The 18,032-nt window shown below is 32.4% G+C and overlaps 1 long non-coding RNA gene across 1 annotated transcript; it reads left to right on the top strand.

Annotated features, from left to right (window-relative positions):
- The first annotated feature begins 4,463 nt into the window (after positions 1 to 4,463).
- Positions 4,464 to 17,682, top strand: LOC128207707 (uncharacterized). Its single transcript, XR_008256756.1, has 4 exons — positions 4,464 to 4,732; positions 11,667 to 11,740; positions 16,878 to 16,999; positions 17,415 to 17,682. It is a non-coding gene; the product is annotated as an uncharacterized LOC128207707 (long non-coding RNA).
- Positions 17,683 to 18,032: the final 350 nt, after the last annotated feature.

Here is an 18,032-nt window from a genome sequence, read left to right as displayed (position 1 = left end):
TTTTTTTAATTTTTTTTTAAATAAACATGTAAATCCATATTATGTTAGGTAGTTTTTTTCTGTGTTAAAATTCCTTAATTAGCTGTTATCATATGACATATATAATAAATCAAATTCATAAGAATGGTAATTGCCAATTACATTTTTTACATTTGATTTTTTTATTGATAAAAGTAATGTTTCATTTTCTGTATAAATACACTATTGTACATCATACTCATAAGGAATACATTTATAAGTGACAATAGAGGTGTTTTGGTTAAGGGGTGTTTATTTCATGCTTTGGTCCTTTTTTCCCCTTGTAAAACCTTACAGGTATTTTGCCACCTGGTGATTGGGAGGGGGGTGGGGGCACATTACAAAAATAAGCAGTGTTAATATGGTGTTTTGTTTTAGGTGAAGTTGTCCCACATCCTTATGTGTAGGCTTGGAGCCTGTAATTAAGGTGTACCTTAATTGGTTTGTTAAATTAAAATCTACTCTACTGTAACATTCTCCAGATGACAGCAGCCAAATGTATTAAACCAGTTAATTCGTTTTAAGTTTAAAATGAGTCGAAATGTTTATTAATTGGTCAACATTCATCAAATAGGCACTGTTCACCAATTTAATTTATAACTATCATGTGTAAAGTAACCAAAAGATTACATGCGGATAATTGGCCCCCATATGACTTGCGGATATGTAAAACAGCATCCGATTAAAGTAAAACTTGTGACATTTTTGAATGAACTATTGTTCTTTTTTCGACTAGGGCTAAACGATAGCAGTCATATCATTCTTTGTATAAAATAATTAATTAAAATATGCAGGAGTTGTTAAAATAACAATAGCAATAACCATTGACAAATGTAACAGCCGACACTGGTAAACAATAACTGTCACGTGATTGTTGTTTTATCCCCGCCAATTTAGGTCATGCAAATATTGTTGTTTATAGATAAAAAATAAAAGTGTCAGCGGCTGCCATCGAATATGTAGACACAATATCTGTAAATTATGTGTAAGAAAAACATTTTTATAACATTCTATGGTTAAATATCAAATAACAGTGCTCTAAGTGTGAGTGGTGAAATCGAAGTAAATTTTCTAAGTTGACACCGGTGACCTAGTTTCACATTTAATCTCAATTTCGGACGGTGGTGTTTATGGATTTTAAATCACAGAATGGTTTGGAAATACTTGTCATTGAGTCAATGTAAAGCTTGTGTTTATTCTAAATTACATGTTTATTCATGTTTGAGTTAATATAGTGTAAAAACAATGAAAGAGTTGAACACATACAAGTGTCATTGACATTTACTGATGCCGGGATTTGTAACTGCATAACATTTAGATAAAACAATACGGAAAACTATTTTGAATACGTCCATTACAGTTTGTAATGAACTTGACATTTCACTTTAAGTGAGATTTGTTGTTGTAATCAAGGAATAGTCTTTAAAATGAAAAATAAACAAGCATGAAGTATAGATGCCCTGTGAACGCATACTCAAAATGGCGGAGTTGGGAGAAAATAAAAATATCCGATACATAATTATGGATTTCTCTGTCAGTTTACTATTATTGGTACATAAAATTAAGTCACATGCTAGATTTATTATTTTGCTATGTGATTTTTATGTACTGATGTGGTAATTTGCTGCAAGATTAGAATTTGAAGTGGATTTGTTGAACATCCCATGGTAAATATCCCGGTCCGAAAATATCCGGACTTAGCATGGATCGGGTTACACACAACTCGGTCCGAATATAATCGGACCCCGCATGGTAAGGGTTAATAAAACTAAAAATAGACTTTTCAGGCAAAAGAAATGCTTTTAATGCAGTCTATGATGTAGGGAAATTTACTTCAACGAAAAGATGCGCTTATTGCATTAAAACAGCATCCGGATTAAGTTTGCAAATCCGGAATTTTTGCAAACTTATTTTTTTTATTTTTCACCCAATGTTTTTTATTTTTGTATTTTTAAAATGTGTTAGGTAATACTAATAAGAGATATTTTTTGTTTCCTGAAATTTAATTTAGAAATATGTTTTTTTGGCATTTAAAGTCAACTTTTCCAATGGGAGTCCCATTGGAAAATGGCCTTCCCATTGGAAAAATGGTTTTTCCAATTGGAAAATCAGCCCAACATTTTTTGTTGGAAAATTCTCCCACATTTTCAAAAAAGGAATTAGTGATTAATAACAATCATTATCATTAATGGTTATAATGTTATCTAGAAAAAGTGCGTTTATAGTACTTTTTATCATTTTTTGTAAAAAAAAATCCCGTCGACCATTTTTTCCAATTGGATATTTCCCACAATTCAATATGGGAAAAGTCAGGAAATTGGAAAACTCCAATTGGAACATTGTCCCATTGGAATCTTCCAATTGGTAACATTGGCAATGGGCTTAATCCAATTGGAGGTTCTGGCAATAAATTTTAATGGGAAAATATTTCAACTTTCCTAAATCTCTTAAAAGAACACCTATTTATTTATTTAGGAATATATTTGAAGTTTTGTTTTATTGTTTACCTGTGTCCTGACATTGTATCCATCCAATTCCAAGCTAATACTTCTGTGCTGATATCTTAGCGATAAGATTTAAGCATCTTTTAATGAATTTGAATGCAATAAATCATATCAAAAATTACCTGAAGTATTCTTACTCAACCAGTGACACAAATTCCATTTTTTAAATATCTTTACACTAGTTCATCTCCTCAGACGCCATTTTTAATCGATTAAGTTGTGGTTACAAACGACTAAGAACTTATTCATTTTTTCAAAGCTATACTCACTTTTACGCTTGAAAATGTTATTTCGGTTGTCAGTACCTTTACACAGAAAATGTACCATTTTCTTGATTTTTAATGAAGATGTAATTAATTGATGGAAATCCATATGAAATGTTTTACCTAAGATAATAGTTTATTTCATACACACTGTTCTGCAGGGGAGCAGGACCTTTCAACCCCAAGAGGCTTTTTAACCCTTCTAAAAAAGAACACTTTTCAGTTTTCAACCCTTAGACTTTTAAACCCCTATTTCAAAGACTTTTCAACCCCTACCTGTTTGGACTTTTTAACTCCTATAACAAAGACTTTTCAACCCCTAGTTGAATTATTTTAATAACCATATTAAAGACTTTTTAACTCCTAAACCAAAGACTTTCCAACCCCTATTATTTGGTTTTGAGCTGGTCCAAGCTAAACACCATTAAAAATGCTGCAAGGCATTTTAGAATGTTAACATGCATCATGTGCCAATGCCTTCCTCAAACAGTATTACTAGTATATGTTTTAGAAAAAAATATCGAACTGTACAAACATGTAAGGCTGGTGAATTTTGCATTACAAAATAAACGCTATTAATTGGTAATTAATGCCATGTTGTCACTTTACTACATACCCGGTAGTAGTATATAAGCCAGTCATCCTACAAGATAGTAGTGAAGCAAAAATACACATATGATGATTACTTGTAGATCATCTTGTATATGTGGAAAAAATGAACTTGTTATCTAGCTGATTGTAAAAACACTTTGTCATTCTTAAAGGGACTCGTACCTCATTGGCACCAAATAATCATTTTCCAGGTAATGTGTCTGAAATAATTAGTTAACTCTTTGATACTGAAATTGCAGAACAAAATACAATGAAAGTATGAAAATAAAGTCTTGTTTTAATCAGGGGTGAACCTACGCTTTTTACGTCATGGACAAATAAATAGCATAACCACTCAGCAAAAGGGACTCATACATAATTTATGGATATTTTGATCATGCATACCTTGGAAGCAACACCTTTTATTTCGTATTTAAAACAAATTTGCTAAAGAACCACATTTTACAAACTACGAGCTATAACTTATACAATAAACTCATACCTGGTTGAGCATTTTTGATGTAGAAATGAGGCACCCAAACTGCCAACAAGTACATATATGCATGCATAAATATTGAAGCAATGGTTAACATCGTCGCTTAAGTATATCCCTCACGCATCAAAATTAATTTTGCAATTGCACTAGTGGCCAGAAGGGGGGGGGGTGACCCCCCCCCCCACAACCACAACGTACCGATGTCGTCCAAGTTAACTTTTCGTTTCGAGGCAGGGGATACAGGGTAATCCAGAAGAACTGGAAAAAGGTTGTGAAATTGCGTAAATTTGTTTATTTTTTGTTTAGTGACACTGTTATTCAAAATCAATACATACACATATATAACAAACATCAATTGTGACTGATAAACCTTTAACTACATACTAAATAATGCATTTATTGAAAATATTTATTACTGATAACAAGATTGTAACCGTGTTTTTAATAGCAGAAAGCGCAAAAAATATTTAATGATTGGTAAATGCTAAAAGATTTATTGTGGTCTACTATAGTCTCATAAGGTAGAAATACCGTGTGTAATGCTCATTTCTTTCAAATTTAACTCGATATCCTTCATAAGAACCATTGTTTTCGACATTTATTCATTCTTTTAGGAATATTGAAACAACATTATTAATTGTGGTAAACCTTATCTGGCAGTACTTAAGAGTGCATCTTTGACTTTATTACTCGAGTGAATGCACCTTCAAACCGGTTTAACACCAACATGTCACAGTAATCAATACCATCTGTGTTAAGATGTCGGGAATGTGTTAGACGAATGATTTTGTTTTATGGAGCTTTGAAGAGCGATGAATGGCACTAAAGTGGTGCCAAATGGATATCTCAAACACCCATTGGTAAGTCATTTATTTTTTTCCATTTAATTTTTTGTCTTGATTTTTGAATATATAAACAGTCAATAAGTAGGACATCTCGTTAAGAACGTTCACTTGAAACAGTCCTCTTCTTATCCACACTTCGACAAGGAGTGGGGCTACTCTGCCTAAATAGCCGTCAACGAGTATTTTAAGAAATATCAAAATAATAAAAAATGGTGTCCCAGTGGTTGCACCAGTCAATTGTTACCATGCCCCCCCCCCCATAGTCCACCTAAATGACCGTCAATGGGTCTTTTGACGATTTTAAGACTATGGCAGTTACAGGGATACACATGAAATGTCAAAATAATAAAAAAAGTATCCCTAATTGCTCATTATTGTAGCTACCCCCCCCCCCCCCCCCAGTCTAAAATTATAGACGTGTAATACATTCTTCCAATCCTTACTGGTTGACACATTTCCTAACAGGGCACAAATCCTGAACACCGGCTAAAACACGCGTTTGTTTACCGTGATCGATTATTCGATGATCTAGATAAATACAGAGGCTTGCCTTGGTCACACTTGCAAAGTTTCATCTTGTTTTGTTAAGCATTTTTCTAAAAAATGCCATTTATTTAATATAGCATACTTTTTAATTATAATTGTATGACCATGTATTTTCGCTTTTCAAGTGTTCGGTATTTGTGCCCTCCATAGCGTATTTTGAAGGGTGATTTACTATCCATAAAATTGAACGATTTTCGACATAATATTGACGAGATCGTGAATCTGTACTTTGACAGCTGTTTTCACATGAACCAAAGATGTTTCATACGAAAGTTTAACTTACTACAACATAAACTCTCCAAGATAATTGTAAAAAACATCAGAAAGTGTTCGGATTTGTGACCTTAGCCAGTAACGTCTAAACGGGTTTGTGCAAAAACCGGGGGTGTTTTGAAAAATATTGAAATTGTATTAAGTGAAGTATTTTATGGTTTAAATTGATCATAAAGGTTTATATTCATACTTTACCATGTAAGTGAAAAGTTATTTTGCATTAAAACACATTATTTACCTTTCCAATAAAACAAAAGTTGACTGACACAGACAACAATTATGCCAAGCGGAACAACTCGACCCAATCGTAATAACTCGGCCACCACTGACAAGCTTCTAGATAGACCTCGAAAATACAATCGTAACAACTCAGCCATGGCCGAAATGTTCCAATTGTTTAAAAATTGTGCCCTGAAGCCTTGCAGGTGCCCTTCATGTATATATCGCTATGTTTTGACAGCAAGAAATGAAAAATAAACGTCAAACTCATAATTATTCATAGGATATGACATTTTTATGTATGGAACTGATATAAAATTACATAATCTGGTAATATTTCTTGTTTTATGATATTTTTGAGATATTAAATGCTTTAACCCAGAATCCCGATCGGAATAACTACCCACTTTTGATACTAAACAATTTGTATGTGAAGGATTTGCCATATCAAAAAAGATACAAAAATCCGTAAACGTACAATTCTTTGGCAGGGTTCGACACTAACAGTAGTCCGGTAGTCCGAGACTACCAGATTTATGGTCGGACTACAAGACATTTTAAGTCAATAGTCCGTCGGACTACTAGAAGAAAGTAAATATCACATCAGTTAATTGAGCATAAAATCTTTATTACGCTTAAACTTGCGTAAAACGTGATGTCAAGAAGCCGATTATCACCGGTAAACACTCATTGTAAAGCTTGCCGAAGATGGCCGGGCAGTTCCGGACAACATGGACTGTTAACCGAATTTCGCGCGCATTTCGTATAGCCTTTCGATTAATGTTTAAACCAGTCAGTAGAATGTCTTTATTTAGAAAGGGAAAAAAACATTTTCACACTCTATGGTGTGTTTTAATCGTCAGACATGTGCACCTCTGCTTAAATGTCAGCAAGGTAGATTTGGGTCCAAGTGGCAGATTTTCTAAATCCCTTGCATTTTCAGTCAAAAACAATGAAAGATACGATGCAGATAAACACTTGACGGTTGTAACTATTTTTAGATTTTCTGAAAATACGTCATGATTATTATGGTTTAGGGTATTGTCAAATGTCGGTGTTTATTTAAAGCAAACAGAAGGAATATTATGTCTGGCTTATGCAATCTTTTAAACTGGCTTTTAGAAGAACAGCTGATAAATTAATCATACTGCCAAAACAGGTATAATGCAGTGTAAGTGCAGACGATGACAGAGTTGTGTGCTTTAATTTTCGCGCCAAAATGTAACATTTTATACATTGAAGCTAGGGCCAATAACAATTAACACCACGCCGATAGCGATAAGGCTACACCTACAGTGTCACATGACCTCCGACAAATACCCAGAAGCAGACGATAATAATACAAAAGTTATAAATGACAATCAGATAAAAAATGCATGGAACATGGTAAAACGTAGCAATAAAACCAAGTATAACATTAAATAAGTTCATTATTATTAATTGTATGCAATGTATAATTCAGGTAGAAAAATGTCTAGACTTTAAAATAATTTATTTCTAAATAACATCGGAATTTTGTTACAGTACAATAACAGTCTCTATTTTAAAACTCAAATAAAGGGAAACAAAACATGTATTAATTTCCTATCCGAAAATCAACAAAAAAAGATGTTTGTATAGATCCATTGTCAAAACTCAATGGATTTCGCTGTTTTTCTTCCTTTTTCGATTCAGAATCACCTGTTTTATACAAGTGTAATGCATTATTATCATTATTTATATAACTACCTTATTGTTTCTCTCAATGAATAAATTTCCGTTTTAAATGACATGCAAAACTGTTCTAACAATAAGCATAGAAATTTTGAAACGACCATAGTCATTATACATGCAAAGGTTTTTACTTTGATTTGCGTCATTTTAAAATATGATTTTGTTTTATCTATACGTATATACTTTTTGTGACCTTAAGCTATATATCAGATATTTAATTAAATTTAATAAAAAAATGTAACTCACATAAATTGAGGTGTCTTTTTCACTAATATGTCAAACAAACTTAAATGCAAATGTATATGCCTCGGTTTTAAAACTTTTCGCACAATAAGGAGACAAATTTCAAAATCAAACTAAATCGCAATATATCATCAATATTGTACACTAATTCTCATAATGATATTTCTTATTTTAAGGCTATTAAAACGGAAATATACGTATATTATGTACGTTTACATTAAGACATTTTGAGAATTGAATTAGTCTACTAAACAGTCCCTTGTTATCAATTATAATTTTAGCGGCATAAAGGGAAAATGTCAGTATTTCGGATTTCTTAAACTGTCTTTACTATCTCTCAATTATGAGACATAATTTGTGTTAAATATATATAACAGCGTAATTACACTACTGTTGATATGTGAGGATTGTCGGAGGTCATGGCGGATAGCAACGGCAACTGATAAGCCCTGCCTAATTTGGACGCTAGTTTGAGTGACAGGCAGCGTCATGTTAATTGTTATCTTACTCCCATACAAAAAATAATTAATAACACTTTCGGAATTTATTTCATCATGTTTTTTTAAGTATTATATGATATGTTGTTTAGATTAACAAAGAATACTGAATAGTAGGATGCCAATAATCAAATATTGTTTATCAGTAGGATGTCTGTCATTTGTGCCATAACTTAGCAACGATCTCAGTCGAGGTGTTTTAGTGTCAAGTGATTTATTGCAACATTTTCCTGAAAGTGACAGATTATGGGGTATTTTAGCATGGTTTTTAGATTTTTAATCTGAGGTATTTTAGCATAGTTTTTAGCATTTTTTTTGGTTTTAAAATTAAATTTAATGGCCAAAAATTGTTTTGAAGAATGTGGAAATTTTAAGATTGAAACAGATAAAAATCATGACCAATCAAAGGGTTATACTGACAATGTTCTAAGAAGGCTAAGTCTCACAAAACACTGAAGGAATCCGTTGCAGGCTTGCATTTTTATGGACTACCATAGTTTTTGCTGGACTACCCAGATTTGGGATCCAGTAGTCCGAGGGACTACCTTGTGAAAAATGTTAGTGTCTAACCCTGCTTTGGTCTACTAAGATTTAGCTTGTGAATGTCATTTTACAGCGAAATCAACAAGTTAAAAAAATACTCATGACCTGTTCCTTATCAATATGAAATATCTTTAAACTTTTAGGAACATTATGCAAAAAAAAACAACAGTATGTTTTACCTTCGGTATAAGAAAATAACTATTTTCTAATAAAACTACTGTTGAAAAATGTAAGCTAATGAAATGGAAAATAAAAAGATGCTTCCAAACATGCCATATTTTCTTGAGACCATTCAGGGGGATTAATGTTCAAAAGTCTGAAAATTCAGGGGGATTTTGGTAGTATTCAGGGTTTTTTTTAGCAGGTCTAATTTGACAAAATTTCAAAGTATTTTAAGACGCAAGTACACAAAAACAAATTGCCATAATTTTGAAAGACTCCCGAGGGGATTATGTCCAGAATTTAAGGGGATTTGGGTCACATACCAGAGAATTTTCATCATCGCCATGTAGCATTACGGGCATGACACACGTGCCAATTTACCTTGTCTACCCCTTTTTCCAGCACTTCATCTATATTTTAATGAGACACAGCCATATTGCATAATAAAAGCACTCACTTGCAAAATAGAATACTTCACAGAAAAATATGTTTCAGAGACAATTTAATGGGCTTACCTTCCTCTAAAATTGGATACAAAATCTGCTCATTATGATCATAAATGATGACTTTCAGACTAATAGAGAGAATGGAATGATTTATCAATATTTTTCATTTCAATTCCCAAATAGTCAGATTTGTTTGCTTCTGATAAAAAGCAAATGCATAATTTATTGTTTAAGTTCATAAACATATCATCTTTTGGCATTCATCAAAAAATAAAAAACATCACCACCATAATATTAAAATAAATAAAAGTCATTTCATCCGAATTGTCTACTTTCAGTTTCTCTTCTGGAAGTTCTGTTATTTTCCGATATTTGAGATGAAGGTCATGTCATGTATGTAAACATATTAGTGGGTCATAACAAAGAACAGCATTGTCTATTAGTTATTTTAATCCTTTTCTTTACCAAATAATGTACTGTCACCTTTAAATCATAAATCATTTTGATGACAATGACACATGTTTAAACACTTTAATTTGTTACATCCTCTCTGATTGGATAAAACCTATAGTTTTAACCAATGAAAATCGTCCTTTTATCTGACCAGTCTAATTGACATTTCTTATGCAAATTCTGACAGTTTCAATCAAAACAATGCATGAAATGTGCCCTGCTGACTTATTAAGTGTCACCCAATTGGTGTTGTTAAAACACACCATCAGTTGATAATCCAATTAAGACAAGAAGGGCATTATAACTGCAAACAGGCATATATAATTAAACCCTGTGATAATTTTGCGTAATTTTAAACACACTTTTTTTAATTTCGGGGGATTTTCATCCCCCTCCGGGAGACCGGGGGATGGGTCGAAATTCCGGGGGATTTTTCCCCCTCCGGGGGATATGGCATGTATGTCAGCTTCTGGGTTGCTTTGAAGTTGAACTGCTCACATGAACCCACAAAAGATGTGTAGGTATGTGCTTAACAATAAAGGATAAAACATTAAAATGAAGCATTTCAAGTGGAGGTTTTCATTAGGGTAGTGCTACCTTAAACACACACTTTACAATTATTTTTTTCTCTTTTTTAATCTATTTTCTTTAACCAATGGACTATACAAACAGTAGGGTCAGTCCCAGTATACAGGACAATTATTCAATAAAATGTTTATCCTTTTGATATCATAATTGGTAAAAAAATATCAAAATGTAAAGAAAAAATAACAGAGACCGGGTTCAAACTGTGGTCGCCAAAATTGCAGTCCAGTGTTGTATCCACTGCTATGAAAGTTTACATTTATTTATTTGATTTAATATATACCTAGCTTGGTAACATTAAGTGATAACATCGACTAGCCAATCACACATAAAAATTAATTATACTAGGTATACCCACCTAGTAATCTTTTTTATGGAAAAAAAATGTGAAAAATCAATTAATTGTAAACTATGTGGTACTTCAGTTAGTTAGTTTCAATGCATTGTACACATTGATACCAAATTCATGTCAGTTTTCGACAATTTTCTCTTCTTTCGCTATTTCATCATACGGTGTATAGCCCCTGAATAAAGTTTTACTCTGTTTCATTGAGTATATTTCTTAAAAATCCTTTCTTTGTTCTAATCTGCTAAAAGGTCACAGTCATGTGAGCATCTTTGAGGCCTCTCAGTTATTATAACCAATGCACCAGTCAATTGTACCAATGCACCAGTCAATTGTAACGGTTACTAACCACGCCCCCCCCCCCCCCCCCCCGGTCCGGGGGTATACTGGGAATAGTCGGGAATTGGCCGTGTTTTTACTTTCTATGTGGCCACGCAGGGCCGGGTGACCGCAGTGGTTTTGTCTTTGAGCCAAATTTAGCCGAGATTGGGCCTTATATAGAGTCTCTGGTGTGCAGGGGCATTTGGCCGGGGTTTTACCATCAGTTCGTTCCCGCAGGGGAGGGGATTAGACCCAGGGTTGGCTGGACCGAAAGTCAAAGTCCCCGCTATTCCCTGGACCTGGGGGCGCCAGGGTTACAATTGACTGGTGCACAACATATAAGATATTTATAAAATAAATAAAAGTACAGTTAATCAATATATTTTAATTTTAATGTGGTAAATTAACAAAGAATTAGATAGATGCTTTATGCAAAATCTCACAAAGATGTAAAAAATTACTAAAGAGTTCAGGTTTGCTAGTTTGTAAAAATATTTCATGGAATCATGGTAAATTGTTATATTATATGTCCAATGACAGCCCATATATTTTTTAACTACTTGAACCTTTCTTGTTATAATTCTTATTATTATTTTTTTTAGTTGATGTGTGATGCTGATAATACAGAGACAGCTAGAGTGACAGAGTTTGATGAATAAACTTAAATTAAAAAACAGTGAGTACAATAATCTATTTTAACATGTCTTGTGTGTAAAGTGTGATTCCGAAGCAGTAAATATATATATATATGTATCTTTAAGTTTTGAATCACAAATTTAGATCAAAGATCTATTATCACACAAAACTTAAAGGATATATATGAAAAGTCATGTGAATTGTGCAAGTCATATAATATAAAATTTATATTGATCAAGTCAAGCCATGCCATGTAAAAAAAACTGACATCATATCAAAGATTGTATGAATCATTCTCAGAGCTATTGAAAATATTTAATTGGTTGTAAGCGGACCATGCACGGTAATTTTGAGTAACCCCACCAGCCAATACAATATGGCTAAAAAGGCTTTGATAATATTTTTTATCTAATGTTTATCTTTCCTAAAATATTTATATTTATAAATCTATTTACCAGTATAAATCTGTATTTATTTATTTATTAATGCATTTATTTGCTCACTAATATATACAATACACTTATCGTTGTATAATGTCTAGCTAATACATGTATACAAATATGCATAATATGCATAATTATTGGGGGGGGGGGGGTCATAATTACCTATGGTGTACTGTCTTGTTCTTACGAAGATATGATTTTGACTAAAATCCTTACTGAAAAGGCAGTGCAGACTGGCCTGTTTAAATAATTAATTAAATCTTAATGGGTTTAAATGTATTTTATTTTATTTTTAAAGATATTTTAGAGTTTAAAAGGAAGAGAGTCTGTTTTAAAGACTAAATGATTATATAGTCAGGATAAAAAATAATTATTTTTCAAAATCAAGTTCAAATAATTTTCCATTATTTGGCAAATGGAAAAAAGCTTTATATATTAAGAATGTTTTACTCGATAGAAAGTAGGCCTAGTATCTTTTGCATTGCAACACTAAGAAAGTAAATATTTATTTTTTGTCTTTTACCAATTCCATCAAAGTCTGTGAGTGGCTCATGATGCTTAGGCCTGCCAATTTAATGGTTTTCGAAATCATAAATTGAGACAACTTATAACTTTTGTATAAAATCTTCAAAGCTTTCAATAACTTAACATGTCATCCACCTTATTGTCTCAATTTAAAAATAGTTTTCACTCAACAACTTACTTATTAATCAGGATAATAATTTGATAATGACTATCACTATCATTCTGTAAGATAATGTACTGGTACATAAATTTAATCCCCAATATATCAGATGAGTGTGATAGTATATGCTCTTAATAGTTGTAGCCCAGAATTATACGTAGGAAACAATAGAGTCATTGGACTGTTACACGAATTTCAATAGCTCGAAATTCGCCTTTTATTTGTACCAGCATGGGAAAACCCTGTTATGTTAATACATATAGCCCGGAAGTAACAAATAAAAGGTGAATTTCGAGCTATTGACAGTCCAATGACTCTATTGTTTCCGAAGTAATGTGTGTATATTACAACGGTTTAATTTTGTTTGTACCGGAGGATTAGGTCGGAAAAACTAGAATAGCTATAATTCCGGGCTACAACTATTCCGGGCTATATGTATTAATATATATATATAAATGCACGAAATCAATGTGGGATTTTCATTAAGTTTTGGTTAAACCATCTTTGTAACAAATTACAGTTACTTCCAAATTACATCTTATTCTACATAATACAAACTGGAGGACAGTTCTTTTTATTTGGTAATGTTAAGAGACTTGAAGACAAAAAATGTTTAAATTCAGAAAACCTTACACAAAGTAGAAACCTTCTATTAATGTCATTATCTTGAAAAAATGAACATGCCTTTTAGCAAAATTTTTGTATCAGTCTGTGAAAATCTACATTTTGCCTTCGACATGTTATACAATTTAAGGATATTTACATGGAAATTAAGTTCAATTCTAAATTGACAGTCATGTATTTCTTCCAAAATTTTCATAGTATAAGGAACATGAATTTTTTATGAATTTAAGTGCATAACTGCAGATAATGATCATTATCTTAAATCAATTACAAGCCAATTCATAGTCATGCATATAGCCGCCTTTTCAAAATATGATAGTGATTGTCTCAAATGACCAGTCTTTCTCTGTGGGGGTGGGGGCTGTCAGTCATAAGGAAACCTTTAAAAGGCATATTCATTCAGCCAATCAGATGTCTGGTTCAGTGAAAGGGGCGATGCCAGGTCAAGTAAAAGGGGTGGAGCTAAAATAAATACTGACATTCAAAGAAGATAGATCCCCCTTTGGCCTCACAAATATGTATCAGTCACACTAGGGGGTGTGACAGGGTCAAGCCATAATGGAGCCATAGGCAAGCAGACTTTTATTAACCCAACAACAGGTGTAATTTTACCAACTGAGGAAAAAACTTTAGAGGTTTTATTATTGCTCATTTTTTTATACAAATTAAATATCTAACAATGACAAATATAAAATATGATAATTCAAGCATAATATTGACACCAAACATGACACATCTTGCAAATGGTCTTGAATAAAATTCCTACACTTTTTATAATGATAATACATGGGACCAATATCAAAACCATTATCCTGTTAAATAGGACAATGGATTTGATATTGGTAATTCGCAGACAATACAATGTAATTAAGTAAAAAAATACACAGTATGCACATCTGGCTTCAAACAAAAATTGTTGCTTAGGCCAAAAAAAAGTATTCATAGTTTCCATTTAAATATCAAAAAAGGTAGGCATACGGTAACTGTTTTTTTTTTTAGGACCATGTTTCTTTGGCAAACTGACCTATATCAGGGAATTATTAAGGTCTTTACTAAAAAAGCACATATTGATCAAAACACCAAAAACAAAAAAGGATCAGAAGGATGAAAATAGGGTCAGTTGGGCGGAAACAAAGATTTTTGAATCCTTATTTTGTCAATGATGTCATGTCAGTGATCAAAATGATAACACAATTTAAGCCCTGCATTCTGGAATGTGGGGCTAAATTCTTGATTGTGTTATAGTAGGGCCAAAAATAAAATGATTCGGTTAGGGTTACATCCTTTTTAAAAACAGAAAGAGTAAAAAGTATAAAGGATTACATTTTAAAATACATAATATATATGCGTTTTCACTTTAAAATACATGCATTGTTACAGTCTTGTTTTCAGTAAGTAACTTTTCCTTAAATGCATTCTTTGGAAAGTAAAATTTAAGGTTTATTATTCAAAATATATGTTAGTCAACTTGTGTATGTATTGATTTCCAACTTTTTTATTTTTTGTTTAAACTTTATGTATTAGAATTTCTTTGCGTAAATACCTGCTTATGTGATAAAAGACTGCTGACTAAAGATTAGATTTCAGATTTTGATATTTTCATTCCAAATTTAATGTTTTTCAGCTTAAACTGCTACTAACAGTTTAAGAAAAATGCATAAAACATCAATTTGGATGGAAGTATGAAAAGCTGCAATCTGATATTTTGTCAGCAGTCTTTTATCGCTGGTTTGCAGATATTTACGCAAAAATTCGCTTGTTCGAAGACAAAATTTTTAAAAAAAGTTGTCAAAACGTTCAATCTGTGAGGTTGCAGCTTTAATATAAGACTAACATAAATATTAAAAACACATGAGGCCGCTTTAATATTAACATGTCAATATCAAAAAGAAGATGAAAACTGAAAACTATGAGAAAGTGTTTTTATAATTAAAAATAAATTGCTTAAAGCAAATATCTGAAATTAATAATTGTCATGCAAAGCAGCCTGTAATGAATATGAATATTAGATTTTGGCCTTGAACACCTTTTTAAGAAGAGTGTTTTTGAAGTAAGGATTATCATAATGCTGAACTTAATATTGTACTGTAGCTTTGTAGCAAATCCTTATGATTAAAGTCACTGTGTCTTCCTTATGCTGTGATAAAGATCTCCATAGTAACATTTCTAAACCTAATAAATTAAGTGAAAAAGGGTGTTTATTGGGGGTAATAAAACACATCTTGATAATGGCCAATAATCTTTCAAGTGTTGGTAGGATGGGAGGGGGGTCTTAACTTTTTGAACTGCCAATATTTTCCTGGTTATTTTGTCCACCATGTCAAAATGATCTGGGTTGTTTTGTCAACCCTGTCTAAATGGGTTGGACGTGTTTTGTCCCCTTAGTCAAAAATGACATGGGATGTTTTGTCCTACATTTTTATAAAGGAGTTCAGAATAAATAACACATTAGTTTTCGTGCTTATGTAAAATAAATGCAAATGACTTTCATTATAAGTTTAAAAATACTCTTAACGCTGCATTCTCACAGATTTACCATTTTTACAACTTTTTTATTTTTGTCTTGGAAAAAAGAGCAAAAAACAGATCTTAGATTTTCATATTTTCGAAAATGTTTTAGAGCTTAAAACCTTACTAACGGTTTAAGAAAAATGCATAAAACATCAATTTATGAACTTAAATATAAAAATCCGCGATCTAATTTTTTGTCAGCAGTCTTATTAACTGGTTTCCATGGATTGTAGCGAAAATTGGCTTGTTCCAAGACAAAATTAAAAAGTTGTCGAAATGTTTAATCTGTGATAGTGCAGCTTTAATTATGGTAGCTTTTCAGTCATTTGCCTATATATGTCTATTTGATTCAGTAAATACTTCATAATATTAAAGCTAGGCTTATTAGGATATGCTTATTTTTCATTGGGTTCTATTTTTAGCACATAACAGCTTCATTACAAGAATATATTAATTATTATTAAAGCTGCATGCACTCTCACAAATTTACCGTTTTTACAACTTTTTTATTATTTTTGTCTTGGAAAGAGCAAATTTTTGGGTTTAATAGTATCTGCAAACCAATGATAAAAGACTGCTGACATAGATCATATCGCAGATTTGCATATTTTCGTTTGAAAGCCAATGTTTTGTGGGTTAAACTATTACTAACAGTTAAAGAAAAATGCATGATCTAATTTTTTGTCAGCAGTTTTATATCACTGGTTTTCATGGATTCTTGAAAAAAAAAATACTTCCTCTGTTGGCCAATTGAGAACAAAATCAAGAGGTTTTGGGTTTTGCTGTTTATATGTTCTGGAATTTTTCAAAAGCATTTATTTATAGGACTTATGAATTTTATGTACAGCATTCTGTATATTGTCAAGTGTCCTTTTTTTAAATTATATACAACATGTATAAATTTAATGTTTCAGGAAATAACCACCATCTCTCTCAGAGGTCATCTTTCTCATTATTGTGGGAAACCTCAAAGGGCATCAGGAAAACCTTCATCAACCTCTTTGTGCCCAGTGGCTTGTGCAACAGTGTTTCAGAAGTATAAATACCTTTTTAATTTGTGTATATCAATTGTATAATGACTTGTTTTTATATATTAAATATATATATATATATATATATGATTTATTATATATATATAGATGGTTAATCTTATGACTTCCTGATAGTATTTAAGTTGTGAAATATTAAATAATCTTATCATAAAAATGCTTGGAAATGACAATAAAAAAAAGATATTTGTCGAATAGGAAGTTTCACCTGTCCTGTTTATATTACAAATCATTTTAAATCAGACAGAAAATTCAATATACTTGTTGTATCTCACTGTTGATTTGTCTTCACATTTTGTATTGTCACATCAAGCCTGTTTGAACATCCTAGAGAAGATAAGTGTATAGAAGCGGATATGATATAATAAATATGCATATAAATGTGCTTGGGGTTATTTTCAGATTATCATTAAAATGGGGATAATGGATGACTGGCCACACATATGGGGCTATGGACAAGCTTCAGAGCAGGCTGCCAGGTGGTGGTGTTAGTAGTTTATACTCCGGGTCCAGGCGTGAGCACATTGAAGGGTCCCAGAGTGACAGTTCAACCACCCACACCTATCCTGGGCAGAACCAGTACTAGGTGCCTTCACCTCTGCAAGGAACTGACAGTTTCTGTACATGCCAGGTGCAGTGGTACAGTGCGAATGGTCGTAGAAAGGATTCATAACCAATCACAACAGAGGTCACCTGGTCCGCCCGGGAATCGAACCCGGGATGTCCAATTCAGAGTCCAATGCTCTACCGATTGAGCTGACCGGGCGGACATATTAGCTACATTAGATGACAAGCCATCTATGCTGGACATTCTTCACAATAAAATGTGATGTCACAGGAGCTGTCTATCTCAACAGCTCACACTGTCCGTATTTGACTAAAGGAATGAATGAAGTCACTGCAGAAGTTAGATTGAGGAATGTCCATGTCACTACCCATCATTTGGAAGGAGTTGGATAAAAAAAGTGTGGCCTATGTATTGAAACAGGTCCGATTTCCAGTTACGGACAGTCTTGATTT

The sequence above is a fragment of the Mya arenaria genome, chromosome 11 (genome assembly GCF_026914265.1).
Source record: "Mya arenaria isolate MELC-2E11 chromosome 11, ASM2691426v1".
NCBI classification, from domain to species: domain Eukaryota; kingdom Metazoa; phylum Mollusca; class Bivalvia; order Myida; family Myidae; genus Mya; species Mya arenaria.
The sequence above is the reverse complement of the archived record's forward strand: the minus strand, read 5'-3'. Positions and strand labels throughout refer to the sequence as shown.